We start from the raw sequence: 24,803 nt of genomic DNA on the forward strand, positions 1-24,803 counted from the left end.
CTCCTACTGAAATATCATACTAGCAGAACAAAAGAGATCCCCCCAAAGAAGCATATAGAGAGTAGAGCAGGTGTTCAGGGGAGGGGGATATCAAATTGGAAATCTGTAAAACAGTTACATAAGGTCTGTGAATTCAGCACTGGTTTGGGAAATGCAATGGACAGAGAGAATATTTCAGACGTAAAGAGCAGAATGATTAAAGGACTTGGGGAAAGAAAGTATTGAGCACGATGGAAGAATCGTCATAGTGAAGCAGTCTTATTTATACACACATCACTTTTGCTCAGGGATATGCAGGATAGAAGACAAACGACACTGAATATGCAGGCTTGGGAAGATGATTCTAAGATGTCAAACCTGGTGACTAAGAGCTGTGTGGTACAGTTTTACAGAAATGTTCCTGACATGTGAGAAGGAGCATATTTGGAAGAAGGTGTTACAACGTTCTATAGATAAGCAGGTAGGTGTGGCCCCCTACTTGGCAATTATAAATGCAAGGCTGAAGTATGAACAGTAGCCAAGGTCCTAAAGCTGGATTTTTGCAGCATTCTCTATAGGAATGAAGAGAGAGGATTCTGGGCCCTCCTCTAGACCAACATCTCTGTACTTCTAACAAATGTGAAGCTTCATGCTCCAGAACTACTACACTTGGAAGTTTCCCAAACATTTTTATGCTGCCTGGTACCCCTTCACTGTATCCATGCTGTCTCCCTTCTCCTGTGATGGCTTAGTCATCCTTGACTTCTTACCAAGACCCCATGCAACTTCCATCATCAATTGCTCTTCTTTCTCTGAAAAAGTTCCAAACCTACTTTGACTTTGGTTTATTCTCCTTCTTGGTTCTTACTTCACTCTGTAGCACTGGAGTTGATGCCATGCTGCCCTGGAATTACTGGCTTTTAGAGTATTTCCCCAACAGGTCTAAATGCAATTAAGAAGAGTGCCAGTATTTTTATCTGCTTATTTCTGAGTCCAAGGAGTAGTTGGCATATAGTCTTCACAGGCAAACTTATTCTAAGTTTCCGTTAGTGACAAGAATCAGCTGCAGACAGTATTTACAAGTAAGTGAAATGGCAAAGTTGATGAGCCTGGGACAAAAGGAGGATGGGAAATAGGTTGAGCAAAATGTGAAAATAGAAATCCAAACCAAAGCGGCATCCCGACTGTATGATGCTGTCACTGGGACAGCACTTTCCCTTTATATCTACTTCTGCCCCCTTACAGGATTGTATTTTAATTTATTTCCTGTTTCTGGTTCTACACGTCAATGAGACAGGAAGACCATTAAATTCAATGATTTTGTTTCTTAGATACAGACTTAGATTGTAAAATTTGCAATGTATTTATTTTGGGGCACCTACATGGCTCAGTTGGTTAAGAGTCTGCCTTTGGCTCTGGTCGGGATTCCAGGGTCCTGGGATCAAGCCCTGTGTTGGGTTTCCGACTCAATGAAAAGCCTGTTTCTTCCTCTCCTTCTGCCCCAACCCCCTGCTTGTGATTTTACTCCCCCCCTCTCTCAAATAAATAAGGTTTTATTTATTTATAAATGAGGGTATAATAATTTACATAATTTATAATAATTTATGACCTCATTTATAAATAAGGTGTTATTTATTTGACAGACAGAGTGAGCATGTGTGTCAGGGGAGAGGCAGAGGAAGAAGGACAGAGAAACTCTGAAGCAGACTCCATCCTGAACATGGAGCCTGACAGGGGGCTCAACGCTACTACCTGACCTCATGACCCAAGCCAAAATCAAGAGTCGGATGCCTAACCTACTGAGGCACCCAAGTGCCCCTGATTGTAAAATTTTGAATACTGATCATTTTTTGCAATTTTTTTTTCATATTTTCCCTTAACCACAACTAGCAAAATGCCTAGTGGATAAGGGAGACTTTCTGTTTACTCTTTCAGGACATTTGACACAATTACCAAGAGGCAGAATACTTTGTCTTACCGTTTCCCATTTCAAATTTAAATCTCAGCATTCATTTATCCAGCCTTCACTAGAATAATTTATTAATGGAGTTTAAAATATGAAATGTCTGAAAATGTGTTTGTTAAAGTCAAAAGAAATTATTAATTTAATTACATGTATAGCTAGGATTTGGTAATGAAAATGGATCAAATATATAACAAGTTTTTTTGAATCAAAAAGTATTTTTACTATTATAGCATTAAATTATAGAGTTACCATTATTAGTCATATTTATTCATGAGAGGTAATTTGATATCTTACAAAATAAGCCAATACATGGTGTAACCTCTTGCAGTCTAATTTTTCATGGATGAGCTCTTGCATATTTAATATCCTTGGAGGTTATATTTTAACATAGTCTAATTACCACTTTCCCTTTATTTCTATTCAGTTTGACACAGCCACTTTGCCTAAAATAATTTAATATTCTTATGAATGAGATAGTGTTAAAACTAGCCTATAACGTCAATCGCCTTTGTTTATGCCAACAACTCTAGTGAATTAACATATTAGAATGTGGAAACAAACGGCCTTCAGAGAAAGGTGAAAAAAATATTCTTCACAATTTTTATATGATTTTTGAAGAATTTTAAACATTTCTAGTCTGAATGCCATATGTCTGCACTACAAATCAGAGTCCTTGGTAGTCTACCATGGAAGAAAAAGAACTTTTTAATCCCTTTTTCTTCCACTGCATCCTTACCCCTCCAACCAGGCACCATGCTGCCTGTTGGTCCCAGCTGCTTTGGGCAAAACCAGAACATGCTTCATAAAACATCATATGGCATTTCTATAGACGGTGTCTGTATACAGACACACAGACAGCTGGCTTATGCACAAGGGACATTACGAACACAATTCCTAGAGGGAAAAACAAAGGAATCCTAATACTGAGTCTCACGGGTCAGGCTACATTTTTTTTTCTTTTTTTTTGAAATTTTATACCTTTATTTTTTTTTAATTTTTTATTTCTTTTCAGCGTAACAGAATTCATTGTTTTTGCACCACACCCAGTGCTCCATGCAATACGTGCCCTCCATAATACCCACCACCTGGCTCCCCCAACCTGCCCCTTCAAAACCCTCAGGTTGTTTTTCAAAGTCCATAGTCTCTCATGGTTCATCTCTCCCTCCAATTTCCCTGAACTCCCTTCTCCTCTCCATCTCCCCATGTCCTCCGTGTTATTTGTTATGCTCTGCAAATAAGTGAAACCATATGATAATTGACTCTCTCTCTGCTTGACTGATTTCACTCAGCATAATCTCTTCCAGTCCCATCCATGTTGCTACAAAAGTTGGGTATTCACCCTTTCTGATGGAGGCATCATACTCCATAGTGTATATGGACCACATCTCCCTTATCCATTTGTCCGTTGAAGGGCATCTTGGTTCTTTCCACAGGCTACCTTGGATGAGTTAAGTCTCCTGCTCTCCAATGTCTGAAATAGGTTAATAACAGTACCTGCCTTACTATATAGTCTGAACCATGAGAATTAAATGAGATAATCCATGCCAAATACGTGTTTCAGCCTGGCATGTCATATGGTAAGAATTCAACTACCATGGGCTGAATTACTCATATTAGCATTGGTCTAATTTTTAGATTATTATTTATTCTAATATCAGTGATAGTACCTGTATTATTCCCTGCCTACTTCAGGGGAACATCATTTAATAGAATTTAATAGATGTCAAGGATCTATTAGCTTTGGGAATCAGATGGAGACTTTCCAAAAGGCCAAAGAAACTGTTCAAGATGACACAGGATGATCAAGTTCAGTGATCCAAAATACTTGCTCCATGCTTTTCTCTATTTTAAACCCAATTCTAGAAGTAGCAGTTGATAAAATGATACCCAGTGATATTACCATAATAAGACGTGCTTTCTATTCAGACATCAGGAACAATTTAGGAAGCACAGAAAGGAAAGAAGAAAAAAAAAAGGTTGATCATAGCATTTCAAAGGTAGTTGTCTGACTGGAGGAAAAAAAGCAACTGTAATTTTTAATGGCCCAGAGCCACAGAAATAACTATTCACAAGATCATGATTGTGTAACACTGAAAATCTATAAGAGACATTAGTAATTTAATTCTCAGGACATGCTTGCTAATATATTTTCTTTGGCCAAGAGTATATTCTGCCTCAAGCCAATGTGGGCAGCCTTCAAGATGGTCAGAAACATATTGATTTGCAGATTTCATGTTTTGGCCTCTATTTATCATCGCAAAAATTCCCCATTAAATACAGACATTAGCACCATTTCTACACAATGATCTCATCGTGCTAATGCAAGAGAACAGTACTGCAATCTGGGATGTCTCCAGCAAGGAGCTCTCATCAAATAAATCAAAATATTTCTTCTCATAGCTGGACTCTGATCTACTCATGTGCTGACTTTAATACTCATTCCAGGACTCTCAAATCTGATTGATGATGTCTTTGAACAGTTTAGAAAAGAATAATCAGCCACACAGCCCAACTTGAAACTGAGCTGCATTTCAAAGTCTAAACATTTAATGTGCTTTGATTTATACTTGCTGAAAGGCTTAAGAAACCCAGCCTGTTTATATAGGTATCATCATTCAAAGGCTTAAAATTAATTTTCATTACCTGAAGTGTTTCTTGGTGGAACTTAGTAACTGGCCAACTTAGTAACCGGCTTTCAATAAAACTTCTTATATCTGGTAAGGATGTCACCCACCCATACCATCACTGAATAAATTTCCCTCAACATGACTAACTACATCTTATATGTTACCAATATTAATTGTACATGATTTACTGGTGGCCATGAGTCAAACCTTGTGATCAGTGAAATTTTTGTAATAATTTATTGAAGGCTTTGCTATGCATTCTAATGCAGGGGTTTCTAGAATTCCTGTGACATAGAAAGGATCAGGAAACACTTGTCACATAATATATGCAGGGGTGGGGACAGTCAAGGATTTTAAGTTTATTTTGAGGGGTTCAATTAAAGATACCAAATGTCATATATTAAGATATTGTAATTACAATTTTCAGATTCTTCTTTGCTCTCAGAACATTCATTACACAGTAATTGAGAAATTCTGCCTATTGTATGTTTGTGTAACAACATATAATTTACCTTTCCAGAGAACATGCTAGACATTTGATATGTATAATTACCAAATTTTATTTTCCTTACAAGCTTATTATCTCTGGTTAGGAAAAATCAGACAAATAAGTGGCCTAATTCTTACTTTCAGCTACCTGAAAGACAATTTGGAAAGAAAATTGTTTTTCACTGAGACATTAATGTTATCTGATGACAGGTTAGAAAAACGAGAATTACTCTACAGGGAACTACAGATTGAAGTCAGTAGTTATCACAGCTCTTATTAGATGCATAAGAGGGCTAATGAGTTCATTTCTGAACTGCCTCATTTTCCCAGAGATAGTGACTCACCAGAAGATTAGTAGCAGACATAGTCAAAAAGGGTCCAACTAGATGCATGGATGGCCCACCATTTGGACACGGAGGACTCACAGGATGTTCTGGTCCCATATCAAAGGCAGGCCCCAATTAATCACTTATATAAAACGCTCCCTATTACTTCCATCTCACACATCCCATAGATAGCCCTAGAATATCCTAACTCCCTACTCTGCAGGGACAGTGGGATTATACTTAAAATTCACCTTCTTCTTGGCAATCATGAAGATTTTCCCCCCACTACATTGCTACCATCAGATGGGGCTCAAAAAAACTGTTGAATGAAAAATAGTATCATTAAGACAGGGAAAAGTTTAGATCATTTAGAATTCCCGATTCAGTAAGATCATTGTCCAGCTCTCCAATTTCCATGGATATCCAGAAGTTAGTGTTATCTATTAAGCAGCTGTCTTCTTTGTTACCTTGAATTAAAAAAAAAAAAAAATCACCTAAACCTCTAGCATGCATAAAGAACTTGAAGAGGATACCTGAATTGTTTGTAATACTCAGTAGCAATTAATGAGACAAAGGCAGGGCAAAAATAATATATATATCTGAAAAGATACATATAAGATATATACTGCAATGAGATTTTGCCACTTCAAGAAAAATTTATTGTGGGGCGCCTGGGTGGCTCAGTCATTAAGTGTCTGCCTTTGGCTCAGGTCATGGGTCCTGGGATAGAGCCCCGCATCGGACTCTTTGCTCTATGGGAAGCCTGCTTCTCCCTCTCCCACTCCCCCTGCTTGTGTTCCCTCTCTCACTGTCTCTCTGCCAAATAAATCTCAAAAGGAAGAGAGAGAAAGAAAAATTGTGTTGCTGTATTAAAAATTTGTGATTGTAATAGTGGCCATTTTTCCCCATCCGTGTGCTTTACCAGCATTTATTCATCTATTTGAGCTGTTCATTCAATACACACACACATACACACACACACACATATACACTGTTCATTCAATATACACACACATACGCACATATATCATGTAAACTGAGTATCTCATTCAATCAAAGCTCTTAAATCTTTAGGGTGGAAGCAATCTTAAAGTAATACAATTCAATGTTGTATTCATAACACGTCTTTCCCTCAAAAACATTTTTTCCAGTGGTTACCTGGCTTCTTATATACACTTCTGAAGAAAGGGTAGGGCACATTTAGGGGCCTGTTTAATCTTGAAATGTTTTCTATTATCACAATTAAGAAATGTTTCTAGCCCCTCTACTAACCTGAAACCTACCTCCTTATAATTTCTACCTATTCCGTCCCCCGGGCCCCCGCTCCGGGCCTGTGCAGAATCTCTCCTCCAGAGACCTGTTCCACTCAGATCCAAAGACCTCAAACCTCTCTTCAAACCTTCCCCTCTCCCAGCTTGCTGCTCTTACCACACACCAGAGCGACAAACGACGCCACCAGCCCTCAAATCAGATTATGGTTTCCTGCCCCCAACATTCCAAACCTTAGTTCCCAGTTATTTTAGGAAGTTTAATGGACACAAAATCATGTAAGGTTACTGGCATTGAAAATGCAAAACTAGTAAGTTCTTTCTCCCAGTGCCAGATTAGCCAAGACTAAAATATAAGTCATCTAAATAGCGTGGCTGAGGGGCAACGTCCTTGTCTTTCTCCTGTGTCTTCTGAGCACTTCCCACCCCACCCAGACAGGGTTCAGTTGGTTCCAATCCCTTAGGTCCTTCTAGAGTCCCTGACCTACACACAAGCCACTCTTCGTGAGTGTGCGTTGTGCTGATGGCGGCATCTGTAAAGACAAAAGGAAAAAATAATTGTCTTCCTTTGCCTCTTGTGCAGATGTGAGCCTCTCTGTCACCACGGCTATCGTCACCACTGCTGTTTTCTTCTCCCTATTTTTCTGCAACATGCTAGGCACATCATATTCCATCCTTAAAATGGTTCTGCAAAAGTATCATTCTCCTTTTAACAACCAGGAAAAGGTTCAGAGAAATAACGTCTCCTGTTCGAGGTCATACAACTGGTGAGCTGGACAAGTTTTAGAAATGTGTTTTCTCGGGGCACCTGGGTGGCTCAGTAGGTTAAAGCCTCTGCCTTTGGCTCAGGTCATGATCTCAGGGTCCTGGGATCGAGCCCTGCATCTGGCTCTTGCTCGGCAGGGAGTCTGCTTCCCCCTCTCTCTCTGCCTACTTGTGATCTGTCTCTATCAAAGAAATAAATAAAATCTTAAAAAAAAAAAAAAAAAGAAAGAAAGAAATGTGTATTCTCATCTGTAAGTAGCCGACTTTAACAAGCCTCTGCAGAAATGTGGTATTGCCAGACCTGGCAATTTTTGCAGTCTGCGGGCCCACTACTCTTTCTTCATCTTCTAAAAAAATAAATCTAAGCTGACCCATTTACACAAGTGGTGGTGATCATTTTTTTCAGCGTATGGTTGTGAGAATTATATGGGATAACTGGTCAAATGGTTAACATACTACAGCAATATAAAAAGTGTTCTCTGTTCTGCTATCTCATTTATTTTATTCTGATGTTTTGCTCATCTCTCATTTTGTCATTTTATCCACCCCTCTACATGATAGGAAATGGCCCTTGTATAGTCATAGACACCCTGCTAATCTGGCACTGGGAGAAAGAACTTACTAGTTTTGCATTTTCAATGCCAGTAACCTTACATGATTTTGTGTCCATTAAGTAGTAGTTCCTGCTTATTACCATGTCCTCCCCTACATACAGTAGAGACTGGCATACCACATTCACCTTTCTCCCCGTTACACAAATCCCATTAAGGTAGGCTTCTCCCCTCCATTCACATATGTAGGGCAAACATAAGGCAGGTGCTTTGGTACTGACAACTCCTGGGTTTTGATTTCTTAGTGCCCTCCATAGTCCATGTTATCCAGAGGGGGGGAGGGGAAATATGGCTGAAAATCAGCAATGCCTAAAGAGACCTGGATATAATAACAGACAGAAAATCAGATATGAACTTACAATGTAATATGCTGACATTTGAGGAAAAATTTGCCCTGAATATGTATGGACACCGTGTTATGATTCCAAGAGTTGATACTACTTCTTCCTACAATACCGCTGAGAATTTCCCCCAAAACATTTTCTCTAGTTCAGCTCAATAATGCCTGTCATCCTTTTCCTTAAAAAAATATTTTCCATTTAAGCCACTTAGTTAAAATACCTCATGATGTTCAACAGTGAAGGTATTCAATTTGCTTCTTATTTTAGTTACCATGCCTTTTTTCACTGCATCCCTCATTCTGAATGCTTCCCTGTGAAGTGTCTTAGGCAAATCAAAGGAGTATTTTGGATGCAGTTTTTCACCCTCAGAAGCCCCACGTCTTTCTGTAACAGTTTAAGGGTCACCTGGCGAACAACACTGATCATATTCAACGCATGAAAGAGCATTCACTGAACACATTCTTTGTTTCCCAGAAAACATCAAAGATTTGACGCTACCAAGTATTTTGTACTCTGGGACCGTTTGAATCAAGATGATGCTTTTCTATCCAGGAAGGATGTCTGCCGTTGAAAAATCCAATTATAAATAGTGTTATATATTCTACCACTCAATGTTAGTTTGCCCTTCATAGAACCTTTCCAGGTGCAAGTGTGCAGGGTAACACCTGTGTCTTGCCATCTTGACTCCTTGCTTATCACTGTGACCTTCAGGTCCCAAGCTTCACCTCTTACGTCCTTTCCTCCCTTCGCAGGGAAAGAGGAAAAAGCATTTGCAACTATGGGGGAAGCAGTGCGAGTTGGTCGGTCGGCCATTTGTAAAATCATTCTGGATATTGTCAGTGCCTGAGATGGCTATAAAAACACATTATGTTTCTTACCCTTAAGTTCCTTGCAGTCTAGAAGGAAACACAGACAGATGACACATCATGACAGAGCCATGAGAGAAATGGTAAAAGACGTACAAGCAATGTGTCATGGACTCACTGGGAAATGGACGAAGAGCTGTTCTTGCGTGGAAAGCAGAGGAGGGTAGTATTAGGAAGAAAACTATAAGGGAGGGGGAAGCCAAAGAGGATCAGTCTACAGCATTTCCACTGATCTAAGCACACCTCTAACTCGTACACAAAATATATCCCACCTTCTCTCTCGGAGCTTTAGCTGTCTACAAGTACGGTATGGAAAGTGCCCTTTCCAAAAACACTAGCGGGGATACCGACTTAACCTTCGCCATCACTTACCTGGAATAAAATGAGGAAGGCTATTTATTTGTAGCCAGGAAAAGCTAGATTCTAGACTTTCTTCCCTGTAACCTTGGACACATTCCCAGAGCTCTCTCCACTAGAAGATGCTAGACAAGGTAATATTTAAGTATAATTAGATGCCCCCCCCACCCAAATCAGAGCAGTCTCTGGAGTCACAAAGACCTGGGTTCAAATCCTTGCTTAGTTATCAAGTAGCTGAATCGCACGGACACAGTTTTTTAAAAAAATGCAACAAAACCTGTTCTACTGTATAGTAATGAGAACAGACTCTTGCACGTAAAGCACTTAGAACAGTGTATGGTGTATAAACTAGCTACCCTTTGGGAGTGCTTACTTATTATTACCAGAAGCAGTACTAGTTGAGTCAACAGCAGATGGGGAGGAGGGCGGGAAGAAGTAATAGCAGTGGCTATTAGGAAGACCTGTTTAACATTCTGGAATTCTGTGAGCATATGTATCTTCTTTATAGGATTCTATTTACAACAAAAATATTCTTAGCTCTCAGAGTAATTCTGCTACCTATCTAATATTTTTCTGCTGTTAGAAACAAAACCTAAGGGGCTCTTTGTAGAGAACAAATGTCCTCCAACCACCTGAGTTAAAAGGACACTCTCAGCTTAGAAATATTTGTAATCATGATTTTGATTATTCTGACACAGAATCTTGTGTTTTCCCCAGCTATCCTACTGTGCCAATCCATGTTTGCCTCTCTAATGCTTTCTGGGTCTAGCAGGAAGATGTCACTCTTGGATTAGGGTGGGCTTACCTGGGCCTTACACAGTGTGGCAGAGAACCGCGGGATACCTCAGTGTCTTAGCAGAGCCCCCACTGCCCAGGCAACTCGAAGGCATAGCCTGCAGGTCTCCGTGAAAGGCAGTGCCTAGGCCCTCATACACAGATGACAGATGGGGACTGTCATCACTGACAGCCAGCCAGCAGCCTCCAGCAAACAAGCAGGGGATGAAAGACATGAGGCTAGAAAGTAAATATATTGTTTTGGGCTGATGAAAGCCATGCATTTTAAGTGCTTTGGGATAAGAGGCATGACATGTGTGAAAGCATCAGGTGACTGACATACAAATAAACCTTTATTTCTAAGAAAACTCTGGGTTTGGGGAAGATGGCAAAATGCTGTGGGCTAATCATCTACTTTGATGTCCACACACACAGATCTCCCAGTTCTGCCCAGTTGTGACATGTATTTATAGGGCAGTGAATGTGTGTCAGGTACTGTACTAAACATTCCACACAAATTTCCTCATACAGTCTTTCTGACACCACAGTCTAATGAGTAAGCTGGGGTTTTTAAAGGAGAGTGCCTTGGTTCAATAAGGATCCATAATTTATTAGCGTATATGATTTAGGGTAAGTTAATTCTCTTATGGAAGTCATTGTTTTCTTAAAACTGGGGAAAATAATAGTATTGTAACCACTCTAGAGATAATATGGCCCTTCATCCAAAATTTGGGTCAGAAGTTGAGACTAAACACACACATACACACACACACACACACACACACACACACAAATACACAACACACAACAACCCCCAAATATAAGAAAATATGAAAAAGTTCATTACACCAAGAATGAGTCTTTCTGAGGACAGCAGAGCAGGTTTTCATTCTGGTCCTAAAATGACTCAGGGAAAAGAGATTGGCTTAGCAAGTAAGTGGATCTAGGATATGGTTCCTGTAGCACAAACCTCGTCCTGGCAACAAAGGAGGTACATCAAGCTCTACAGCTTGCTTTGATGTGGACAGAGGGGAAGAGTAAGGGGTGAAACTTAAAATCTGTTAGCAGTCAAACATCAAAAATAGAGTCAGGTTTTTATTATAAGTGTCTGCCTTCAGAGCTTTTTTATGAAGAATCACTGAAATCATCTATGTTTAATTCTTCATACCCCAACACGTATGACTTACATATTGATGGAGTCAAAACAATTCTCATTTGTCAAACTAGAAAACAGGCTCAGTAACACGACTCGAGTTGCTTTGCTGGCAAGGGGAAGAAGAATGGCTCAAGTCTAACTCTCAGGAATTCTAAACACATGGCTTTTAACCACAATACAAATAAATGCTCATCAGCACACCAGCATCACAAAGAGAAGAAGAAAATACGGAGACACCATTCAACTCAGTACATTCAGTATCAGTGTATTTAATATAGTTCTACCAATATTATTCAGTACCTCCATGTACTTTGAAGTAGCCAGCGTGGCTTGAATTCTGGTATTTCCACCCACCCTGAGTGACCGAGGTTTATTGTATTTGGCAGACAAAAATACAACATCCAGGTGAACTTGAATTTCAGATAAAAAATGAGTAATTTTTAAGTCCTCTGCACTATGCACTATGAGATCAGGGACATGTTACATCATCTGGTGATATCTTTGCCAAAGATTAACATAAATTGTCTACACCCTCTATAATTTTTTCTAATTCCCTTTACAGAGGACTATGTCACCCTTTAGGACAATCACTACTGACTTCTAACTTAGGTATACGTTAAAACTTACAAATAGGGGCAACTTGGGTGGCTCAGTCAGTTAAGCTCTGCCCTCGGCTAAGTTCATGATTCCAGGATCCTGGGATCCCTGGGATCAAGCCCCATGTCAGGCTCCCTGCTCAGTGAGGAGTCTGCTTCTCCCTCCCCATTTGCCCTCCCCACCCCCATTCAAGCTATCTCTTTCTCTCTCTCTCTCAAATAAAATCTTTAAAGAAATTAAAAAGTAAACTTAGAAATATTCATGTCCATGTACTTCTAGACATTTCCATTTTCAATTGTTTCCCTTTTAGAGCAACCATAGCCATAAATGTGTCTGCCATAAGTAAACAGGATTGCTTTTCATCCAGGGAGCTAGTTCCAACCAAGTCTATGGTAATTAAGGAATCATATAATTTTAACTCTCAAAAGGCAAGTGAATGATTCTTCTTTTCTCTCTCAGGAGAAGAGTGTCTTACATTTTGTAATAACTGAAAAAGCTATCTTGGGATACAGCAAAATAGTGAATTAAATGCAAATGTTCAAACTTTGATGAGGATATTCCCTTCTAACATAGGAAGATTCCTTAGCCTGGAGTCAAAACCCCTTTTTGAAAGAATATGCATGACTCTAGGATTCAAGTCAGCTTGGCATCGAAAATCCTTCAGTGTGGTTTTTCTCAGCTGCTAACAGCTTTGGCTCCTCCAGAGAGAGACAGAGAGAGAGAGAGAAAGAGAGGAAAGAGAACAACTTTTTAAAATACTTTCTCCTAACTGAAGAGAAAGCCTTGGTTTGTCTTTTCTGGCATATTACTCTTCTGCAACTCTGAGGAAAATGACTAAGGGAGGGAAAAGCCTCTGAATGCATTGCTGAAATCAAAACATCTGTGAATAAATCCCTTCTACGGTTTATAATCTAAGAAGTGGAGATTAGAGCTGCCTTCTCTACCAGCACCTCTGCTGAGAGGAGCTAGCTGACTGAAATTTGACATCTAAGTACATTAATACACCACCTCATCTTTTGTTTGTTTATCTGTCTGCCTCTCCGGAGCTTCACTCAGGTAATTTGTTATGGCAGCCTAGCAGACTAACAGAGGCCTCAACCACTAACTGACCAGAAGTGACATTAAAATGTCCCACATCCCTAAAATCTTGAGTATGTTACTCTGAGATGTGAATTCTATTTCCCAAGGGATTAAGTTTCAATAGCCACTGCAGTCACTGGGTTGATCATGGAGTCATCTTTGGCTCCTTGTCTCTCTAATCTTACTTTTCCAGTGGTATTTCCTGAGATCACATCCCAGATAAACTTCTTCCTTAGCTCTTTCTCTGAGATGTTTCTGGTGGGACCCAGCTAAGATAATACAAGCAGTCCTTAAACATCTATTTTATTAATGCTTCACTTGGTTCAATGTAAATGCTTAAGCAATATCTCCAAAGTGTGTGAGAAGCCGCTCCAAGTAAATAGAAAAGACTTCATTAAACAGAAAATTTGAAGGGGCATCTGGGTGGCTCAGTCAGTTAAACTCCAACTCACAATTTTGGCTCAGGTCATTATCTCAGGTTTAATGGGATTGACCCCTGCATCAGGCTCTGCACTCCACAGGGAGTCTTCTTTGGACTCTCCCTCTGCCTCTCCTTGCTTGCATGCTATCTAAAATAAATAAATAAATCAAATCTTCTATTTGAAGATTTGAACAAGGGGTGCCTGGGTGGCTCAGTGGTTTAAAGCCTCTGCCTTTGGCTCAGGTCATGATCCTAGGGTCCTGGGATCAAACCCTGCATCAGGCTCTCTGCTCAGTGGGGAGCCTGCTTCCCCCTCTCTCTCTACCTACCTCTCTGCCCACTTGTGATCTCTGTCTGTCAAATAAATACATTTTTTGAAAAAAGGAAGATATGAACAACCCTATAAACCAACTACACCCAAGAGAGATTCATAGAACACTATCTAATAGCAGCAGAACTTATATTCTTTTCAGATACATATATAATATTTTCTAGCATAAACCATATATAAGGTTTAAAAAGCCTCCACATTATTTATTTATTTATTTGAGAGAATGAGAGCATGCATATGAATGAACATGAGCAGGGAAGGGGCAGAGGGAGAAACAGACTCCCAGGCTGACCCAGGAGCCCAATGCAGGACCCAATGCAGGAAGCAGGGCAGGACCCTGGGATCATAAACCAAGCTAAAGGTAGATCCTTAAGTGACTGAGTTACCCAGCCATCCCGAAAGGCCTCCACATTTTTAAAAGAATTGAAATCATGCTTATATAGTAAATTAATCTTTAACCAAGGAGGCAAGAATGTGCAATGGGAAAAAGAAAGTCTCTTTAACAAATGGTATTGAGAAACCTGGACAGCTATACACATACATAAAAATAAACTCAACTAGTAAGGACTAAATGTGAGCCCGGAAACCATAGAAATCCTAGAGGAGAGCACAGACTCTTCTCTTTTTCTGACGTCAGCTATAGCAGCATTTTTCTAGATACGTCTACTGAGGCAAGTGAAATAAAAGCAAAAATAAACTATTGGGACTATATAAAAACTAAAAAAAAAAAACCCTTCTGCATAGCAAAGGAAACAATCAACAAAGCAAAAAGACAACTTACTGAGTAGGAGAAGGAAATTATAAATGGCATATCCAATAAAGGGTTAGTATCCGAAATATATAAAGAACTTACACAACTCAAAACCAAATCTTCATCATCATTCAATTAAAAAGTTGGCAGAAGACACAAACAGACATTTTTCCAAAGAAGACATACAGATGGCCAACCAATACATGAAAAGGTGCTCAACATCATTCATCAACAGGGACATGCCAAGTCAAAACCACTGTAAGATATCATTTCACACATGTAGGAATGTCTAAAATCAAACATAAGTAACAGCAACTTTTGTAGAGAAATAAGAACCTTCATGCACTGTCGGTGGGGACGCACACTAGTGTAGCCACTGTGCAAAATAGTATAGAGGATCCTCAAAAAATTAAATACAGAATTACCACATGATCCAGTAATTGCACTCCTGGGTATTTACCCAAAGAATACAAAAGCACTAATTCAAAAAAACATATGCACCCGAATGTTTATTGTAGCATTATTTAAATGTCAAAACATGGAAACAACCCAAGCGTCCATCAATATATGAATGCATAAAAAAGATGTAAATATATGCCATGGAATATTCTTCAGCCATAAGAAAGAATGAAATCTTGCCATTTGCAACAATATGTATGGCTCTAGAGGGTATAATACTAAGTGAAGTAAGTTAGAGAAAGTCAAATACCATACAATTTCATTCATATGTGGACTTTAAGAAACAAAACAAATGAACAAAGGAAAAAAAGGAGAGCAACCAAAAAAACAGACTCTAAACTCTAGAGCATAAACTGATGGGTTACTGAGGGAGGGGGGTGTGAGTCTGGGGTGGGTAAAATAGGTGAAGGGGATTAAGAGAACACTTATCATGATGAGCACTGAGTAATGTATGGAATTGCTGAATCACTATATTGTACACCTGAAACTAAAGAACACCGTATGTTAATTATACCAGAATTTTTTAAAAAGAACTGAAATCATGTAAAGTATATTCTCCACTACAATGGAATTAATTTAGACATTACAACAAAGGGAAAACGAAGACAATCCACATAATGGGAGGAAATACTTGCAAATCATATATAAGATAAGGGACTTGTATCAAGAAAATATAAAGAACACTTAAAACTCAAAAATGCAAAAAATAATCCAGTTTAAAAATGGGTAAAGGAACAGAGTAGACATTCCTCCAGTGAAGACACACAAATGACTACTGTTATGGACTGAATGTTTGTGTCATCACAAAATTCTTGTGTTGAAACCCTAAATCTCAATATGATAGCATTAGGAGACCAAACTTTAGAAGTGCTAATTAGATTTAGACCAGGTTCATTAGGGTGTGGCCCTCATGATGGTAATAGGTAATACAAGAAAAGGAATAGACAGGAATGCTCACTCTCTCTCCACTTTCATGCACCGTAAGGAAAAACAAACAAACAAACAAACAGAAAACAAATAAACAAACAACAAACATATGAGCACATGGTGATAAGGTAATTATTTGCAAGTCAGGAAGAAAACCATCCCCCAAAACCAAATCTGTGCCACCTGATCATGTACCTCTAGCCTCCAGAACCGAGAAACTGACGTCTGTTATTTACGTCACTCCTAACATAAACATAAGCAAATAAAGACGTTAATAACCATCAGGAAAATGTAAATCAAAACCGCAATGAGATATTTACTTCATATACACTAGGATGGCTATGATAAAACAAACAAACAAGAGCAAGGAACAGAAATAAAGAACTGTGATTTTCATGTATTGCTGGTGGGAACGTAAAATGGTGCAGTCACTTTGGAGAGCAGTATCGCAGTTCCTCAAAAGGTTAATCACAGGTTACCATATCACCTGGCAATCCCACTCCTAGATATATATCCAGGGAAATGAAAATGTCCATGTACACCACAACTTGTAAATGGGTGTTCAGCGCAGCATGATTCATAATAACCCCAAAGTATGAACAACCTAAATGTCCATAAACTAATAAAAAAATGTGCTATATCCTTACAATGGGGTATTATTTAGTGATAACAAAGACTGAGGTACTGAACGTGCTACTTGAATGAATCTTGAAAACATGCTAAGTAAAAGAAGTGTATATAAAAGATCGTATTTTGTATGATTATATTTATACAAAGTGTTCAGAACAAGCAAATCTTTACAGCAAGGAAGTAGATTAGTGGTTGCCTATGACTGGGTTGAGTGTCTGTGGGGAGGTGCGTGGAGAGGAGGTAACGGCTGATGTATACAAGGATTTCTTCTGTGTTGATGTGAACGTTCTAACATTAGATTTTGGTGGTGGCGGCACAATTCCGCGACTATACTAAACACCAAAGAGTTTTACACTTTAATGAGTGAAATTGTACGGCATGTGAGATACACCTCAATAAAAGCACGAAGCATGGCAATTTTTTGTTCAAGAGACTGAGCAAAGTTTCAAATGAGACTTCAAGTTTTTGTGACAAAAAGCCATTCACAATATGACTAAATAGCCATTAGATGCTCAAAAAATGCTAGTTATGCAAACTATGAAAGGTTTAATCATTCAGGAAAAATCTGTCTACAGGTCTGTGCTCCAGTTTCTTCTTTGTTTTCTCTCCCTATATAACATATACACCAATGAATAATAAGGTTTGATTAAATGAATAGAGGCAAAATCACAAAATCCCTCAATATACTAGAATATCAAAGATCCAAGAAAATAATAAGTCCATTAAATCAGAATAACTTATATTTAACTCTGTCTCCTTTCTGAATCTTCACAACTAACACCTTGGTAAATGTTTACCTAAGGAAATGTGTCCACACAAAAAGTCTAAGGTTCTGGACAGTCTTTTTCTTTTTTTAATTGTGGCGATATATATACAACATGGAATTTACTATTTTAACCATTTTTAAGTGTACAATTTAGTGGTACCTAAATATACTGACAGTGTTGTACCTGAATTTCCTATACAAAGGTTTTTAACAACCCCATTTAAGGTACTGAAGAGAGAGGAACCCATCAAAACCATGTGTCTATATTTGCCTGGGACCGATTTGGTTAATATCGGTTGCTCCAACTTGTAAATTGTGCCTTCCTTCATTCTATAAAATGTCCTAATTTGGAAGACAAATGCTACCATCATCTTAAATCCATACCTACTTCTCTCCTGCTTTCTGATTTCCTGCTGTTTCTTCATCCTGGAACTGGACTTTGGGACTTTCTCCCATCTGGCAACTCACGACGCATCAAAGATTCTACTTCGCCTTGTTGCCCTATTTAAACCCTGAAAGATATAATCCCTCTTTCATCTGCACCCCCACTCCATTTTTTTTTTTTAATGTAAATCTACTGAGGCAGTTAGGTCTTTCCCACCATGTTGGAAAGGCATTAGACTATGCCTAGAAATTAATTAAACATTAATTAATTAATGCCTTCGAACATCATTTTTGCACTCTCTTACTTCGTATACCGCACAAGACACAGAGAACACACTCAACCGTTTGCCAAATGAATGAATATTTAATGGTTTATGCTTTCCACAACATCTAATTCTTCTTTTTCAGAAGACGTTGTTTATTTGACAGAGATCACAAGTAGGCAGAGAGACAGGCAGAGAGAGAGAAGGAAGCAAGTTCCCCACTGAGTAGAGAGCCCGATACGGGGCTCGATCCCAGGACCCTGAGATCATGACCTGAGCCGAAGGCAGAGGTTTTAACCCACTGAGCCACGCAGGCACCCCTCACATCTAATTCTAGCGGCATTTAGAGATGTGGTGAATACCCAACTGTATTTATCAGAGGAGATGATTTCTGTAGCTTTGATTACCTTTTAAAATGACCGCACCGCCAGGGAGGCGCGCGCGCGCACGCACACACACACACACACACACACACACACACACACACAAATAAGCCAAGCTCTCTTCCCCATGGCTACTCAATAAATAAATAAATAAGCCACACTCATAAAGCTTGTCAAAGTACTACTTCCCACAGGAGAATTTTGCTCTCCTCCCTCATTTATCTAGGCCTGTGCAGAGGCTTTTGACCCAATTTAGCATAGATAAATGACCCATGATGTGAAATTTCCCAACAGTTTAATAATGCATTTAACTCAAAGTGACACTTGCTTGCAGCTGCCTTAAAGCACTTTGGAGGTGATATATGTCTCTCTGAAATGATGGATGGTGAGGAGGCAGGCTTGTGTGAGAGAGGCCCCCCCTATCATCTTCCCTAGGGAAGAACTAAGGAAATCCTCTTTAAATCGCCTGCAGCAAATTGAGAAATTGTGTGGCTTAATGTAATACATGCATTTTCCAATATCATTACAGTTATGTCCATTACATTAACTATAGAGTAAAGCTTTTTATATCCTGTATAATACTCCTTTTTTTTCTGTGATACATTTAAAAGATTTTATCGATTTCTCCCTACAAAAGATTAACAGCGGAACTTTGTGCTTATTACTTAAAGTCCTTTCATGATCCACAGAATAATTTAGCTGAGGCAAAATTGTTTTTGTAGGTCATTAAAAGCATATGCCATAGATGAGAAATCTTTACCTTCTTTTTACTAAATTCAGTAATCACAAAGTCAATAAATCCAAACAGAGTTTCTCCATCATGTTCAATATTATGGTTCAAACAGAAGATGACAGAGGATGAATTTTCTATTTTCTGTTTCAGCTTTTTTTTTTTTTTTGGAAAGACATCCACGTTTTGTTATAACAATGTACATTCTGTGGTAGACATTATGAACAAAGAATTTTGGTATTTTTTTCTGATCACATTCTCTTTTGTGGACATATTTATAACTCTTCAGAGGATGCAATTAGCAACAGAAAAATGTTTTTAACTGTCCCATATCTGCAAAGTTATTCTACTCAATCATATTCTTTGAGTTTGGTAACTGCTTTGGGAGACATTCCAACACTTTTGCAATCAGAAAAGTATGATACAGAGCACTAGGATAGTCATTTACAGAGCTTAATATACACAAATAATCATATCCATGTGGAGAGGCACACACAGAATTTTGGGGGAATGCAAAATAGAAATGAGTATTAGAAGACTAGGAAGAAGCTGCCAAATGTTTGAACCAGACTCCTGACAGCCCAAACAGATTGTACCTCATTTCACAGACTCAATTCCTTTCAACACTGATATGCAAGTTTCCATCAGCATAGCTTGAATTGGTGGATGTGCAAAAGCACACAGATGTTCACACACACGTACACCTACAAAATATAAGTATAGGAGGTAAAGAATAATTGACTGATATTGGGATCCTCAGATGTTCTACTAATGCCTCTAAACTTCAGATTCCATCAGGCTTCGACCGTAAACCAATCATAAATGATGATCAGAAGTCCTGAATCAACTGCAGGTCCTCTGTCAATGGAGAAGTCCTGAATCAACTGCAGGTCCTCTGTCATTTGGCTCAATGGCATCTGTGTTCCTGGCCTTGACTTAGGCATCCTCCCTTGTGTGCCTGGCACACTGCCTCTACAGGGACCCTGACAAGTCCCCTAATTTTTTCCCCACCATTTATCAAACAGTTCAATAGACGGAAACGACAATTCACTCCATCAGTAGCAACGTGCACCCAAATCTCTGTCTCAGGCTCCACTTCCAAGTTGATGTTTATGCTAATGGGTACTTGGCTAAATGTTGAGATTCTGTACTCACTGGCTCTCAGAAAGGAAATTTAATTTTATATTTAAAAATTTAAAATTTAATTAATCATAACTGGACAGATTACAATGGACCTAAACTATCTTAACAATGAGTATGCTTGGCTACATCACTTCTGAAACATGTAAGGACAGAAACAGATGGCAGATAATCAGATAGACTGATAGACTGATCTATATAGCATGATTTCCAAAGAGGGCAGAAGATTCTTGAGTAACCAAAAATAAAGGAAAGCAAAGATAACCTGGCAGAGCTGAAAGAATATTGGCTTTGCAATCAGAGAGTCTTGGGCTTGAATTCTTTAATATCTCACTAGCTCTGTGATTCTAGGTAGATTTCAAAAGCTCTAGAGCACCCATTTCCTCAGGTGCTAGACAGTCTTCTTATCTTTCCCTAACTACTGGAGAGATTTTGGCAAGTGGAGACATAGTATGTAAAGCACCATGAAATAAGATACACTCAGTAAGCACCCATGAAGTATCAGATGTTACTCCTGAGACTATTATTTTATGAACTGGAAGCAGCAAAGTCACTGTACCTTACACTGGACTACCATGGAGGAGGCTGAGAGGTAGTATGAACTGTAACTATTAATGAAAAAAGAGAGGCAGCCCATTCCTCTGTGGACACGCAGGCGTCAACTAGGCAATCCAGAGAAAAACAACTCTACTTTTCATCTCCACTTCAATTATGTAATGGTAATTTCTTCAAGTAAAGAAAGTTATCTTGTCTTAAAGTAGGTCTTAAGAGTCTAATTTTCAGGTGAGAAAATGAAAATCAGAAATTAAGCAACATGTCTGATCTTATAGATTGAATAAGATTGAAGCCTCTCAACCTTCATGCCTCGGCATCCTGATTTCAGGTCTGGGGCATAGAGCCACCCTACACCTCTGTGTATTCATCCATATTTTGTCTTCCCCTTTTGTAAACCAAAAAATCCCCCCAAAGGCTGACTTGACATGGATGCAAAAATGTTACATTTGTAACACTGAATTATCCACAAGGTTGATACTTAACTTACTCCACAGGAAGTATCAGTTCTTAGGTTAAAATTACATGTGGTATCACTGTATTCATATCAATTACTCAACCCTAGAATCCCCCCAAAATCAGTATAGTCTTTTTTTTTTTTTTTTTAGTAATTACATTGTGCAGTTAGAAATAAGCTCACGTGAGTCTAGATCTCATCACAACTTATACAGAAAGTACAACCTGAAGACCTTTCTGGGATAAGAATATTTATAAATTTCATAAAGAATAGGGAACAGAGAAATACCTAAATACAGATCTGTGTCCTCCTCAGGTGGCTGCACCTTCTTGGGTAAACCACTTCTTCAAGCCTCCATTTCTTAGACAACATTAACAGAACATGTGAAAGAGTGTCTCACAGTATGTGAGTCCTAAAGTTTGGACAAGAGCAACCCTGGCTTTATTATACCTTGCCCTTTAAGTTCCAGTTGTGAGATCTGGGGTCAGTTTTCCCTAAAATTCTTATGTCTCATTTCCAAGATGAGGAAATTTTCACCTTATGAATAATTTCAAAAATTAACTGAATTGAGCATGCTTGCTTTCCATGTGGAGCACCAGGCCCAAAATATCAAGTCAAAAATGAAAGTTATTTTGGAATAATAGGTAGTGAGCATGCTTTGCAGAGTACAAATGATGGGGTCACCTGGGTGGTACAGTGGGTCAAGCCTCTGCCTTTGGCTCAGGTCATGATCTCAGGGTCCTGGGATCGAGCCTTACCTCAGGCTCTCTGCTCAGTGTCCCCCTCTCTCTCTGCCTGCTGCTCTGCCTACTTGTGACCACTCTCTCTGTGTCAAATAAAAAAAAAAAATTAAATATTTAAGAAAAAAGTATAAAGGATAATAGCTAATAATAATTACTTTATCAGTTGAGTCTATTACAAATTATTCTTAGTGATCAGAAAACTAAGACCATGTTAGTCTGAGGAGAAACATATTGGGGATATCTTCAGTTTATTTTCCACTTCTACTCCAATGAGTTTATCCTTTTCAGATTGGCCTCAACCCATTAAACTAGACCTGCATTATTAACATGTTCAAAGTCAAATTATTCCATATCCTAAAAGATATCGTTAGTACTTCTACGAGACAAAAGGGCCAAATGGTTATGTTTGCCAGAATATGCTGAGTCACCTTATTTAACAAGACTATTTCTACTTCTTTGGACCTAGACTCCTGATCTTCATTTGTAGCCTCTCTGAATTCAGGCTAGAGTTTCCTATAAGGATAGCAAACACCCAGCTGAGGAAACTGGACCCTGCCTTACATATCTTCCCTCCCCTGAAGCTCCTATAAATAGGCAAATTAATTTATAAAATCTCAACAGTTTTCATAAAAAAAAAATGCTGTATCCAGTTATTCAGCAGCATTAGTATCTTGCCTACCTTGGTTCCTTACAATTTCTCACACTAACAAATGGGTTTCAAGACAGAACAAAATCATTTCATCTTTGTTGACCATGTGCCTAGGACGATCAGTGAAGACACACAGTCAATGAAGAGGAAAGCTGAACATGAAATGTACATATTCTTACTGTTCTGAAACTCACCATTAATTAGCATGAGAAATCTTATATAGCTGATATATAAAAAATACTAATTTGGTTTTTGTTTGTTTCATTTTCTTCCTCACTCCCTCCTTCCTTCCTCTCTTCCTCTTTCTTTTTTTTTTTTCTTCCTCATCTTCTTCTTCATTTTCTTCTCTCCCACCCCCTTTTTCCTCTTCTCTCCCTTCCTTCCTCCCTTTCTTCTTTCCTTTATGTCTCTCACTTCTTAGGGATTAGGATCCATTCTCATTATACTCCTCTTACTGCTTCAAAGATACCATGAAAACTAGAATACTGAGATAAGACTTAATAAACAAATATGTGGGTAATGACTTTAATCAGTCCTTTTTCCTCTCCTTAGGAAAAGAATATTTAAAAATGCAATGAAGGGCTGGAGGACACTTAGGTTTTTCTTTCCATATAGCAACTGAAAGCATACATATTGGTGAGTCTTCGCAAATATATGTATATTCAAAATATAGGGGCCCCTGAGTGTCACAGTCAATTAAGCATCTGACTCTTGGTTTGGCTCAGGTCATGATCCCTGGGTCTTAAGATCAAGCCTCATGTCAGGCTCCAAGCTCAACAAGGAGTCAGTTGAAAGTCTTTCCCTCTGCCTCTGCCCGTGCTCTCTCTCCCTAAAATAAATAAGTATATGTATTTAAATATAAATAAAAAAATATATGTATATATATACAAAGTTCATCCTTATATTTTTCTCAAGTTTTCCACACTATTTCTTCTCAATCCCCAACTGCAATTAATTTATCCTTTCTCTTGGCTATCTTCCATGATTGTCTTCTTTCTCCCATGCCTATAACTCAAATTCCAGTGGAATCTGGCAGTCTTATGAGCAAAATTACAACCAATAAATGTTCATATTTACCCATTTGTTTTCTAAATGGTGAATTAATTTTCTTGTTGGGGAGCCCATTTGAATTGTGATCTTAATAAAAGCAGATCATCCACTCCTTGTGAATGAATGGCTGATATGACTCAATTCTCTTTTAATGTATAGGTTCCCTTTCTGTGTACATTTTTTTTTTCTTGCACCATTTTTTTTTTTTTGGCAACTCTGTTATTTGCCTTGTAGAATTTCTCATCTTATTTTGTTGATTAAAATTCTATGATTTTAAGCTTTACTAAAAAGCTGTGATCACCAAGACAGCCTGGTACTGGCATAAAAACAGACATATAGACCAGTGGAACAGAGTAGAGAGCCCAGATATGGACCCTCAATTCTATGGTCAATTAATCTTTGACAAAATGGGAAAAAATATACAGTGGAAAAAAGACAGTCTCTTCGATAAATGGTGCTGGGAAAATTGGACAGCTATATGTAGAAGAACGAAACCCGACCATTCTCTTACACTGTACACAAAGATAAACTCAAAATGGATAAAAGACCTCAACATGAGACAGGAATCCATCAGAATCCGAGAGGAGAACATAGGCAGTAATTTCTTCGATATCAGCCACTGCAACTTCTTTCAAGATATGTCTCCAAAGGCAAAGGAAACAAAAGCAAAAATAAACTTTTGGAACTTCATCAAAATCAAAAGCTTCTGCACAGCAAAGGAGACAGTCAAGAAAACAAAGAATCAACCCACAGAATGGGAGAAGATATTTGCAAATGACAGTACAGACAAAAGGTTGAAATCCAGGATCTATAAAGAACTCCTCAAACTCAACACACATAAAACAGATAATCATATCAAAAAATGGGCAGAAGATATGAACAGACACTTCTCCAATGAAGACCTACAAATGGCTATCAGACACATGAAAAAATGTTCATCATCACTAGCCCTCAGGGAGATTCAA

This window comes from Mustela nivalis, assembly GCF_964662115.1.
Source record: "Mustela nivalis genome assembly, chromosome: 18".
Taxonomy (NCBI): Eukaryota; Metazoa; Chordata; class Mammalia; order Carnivora; family Mustelidae; genus Mustela; species Mustela nivalis.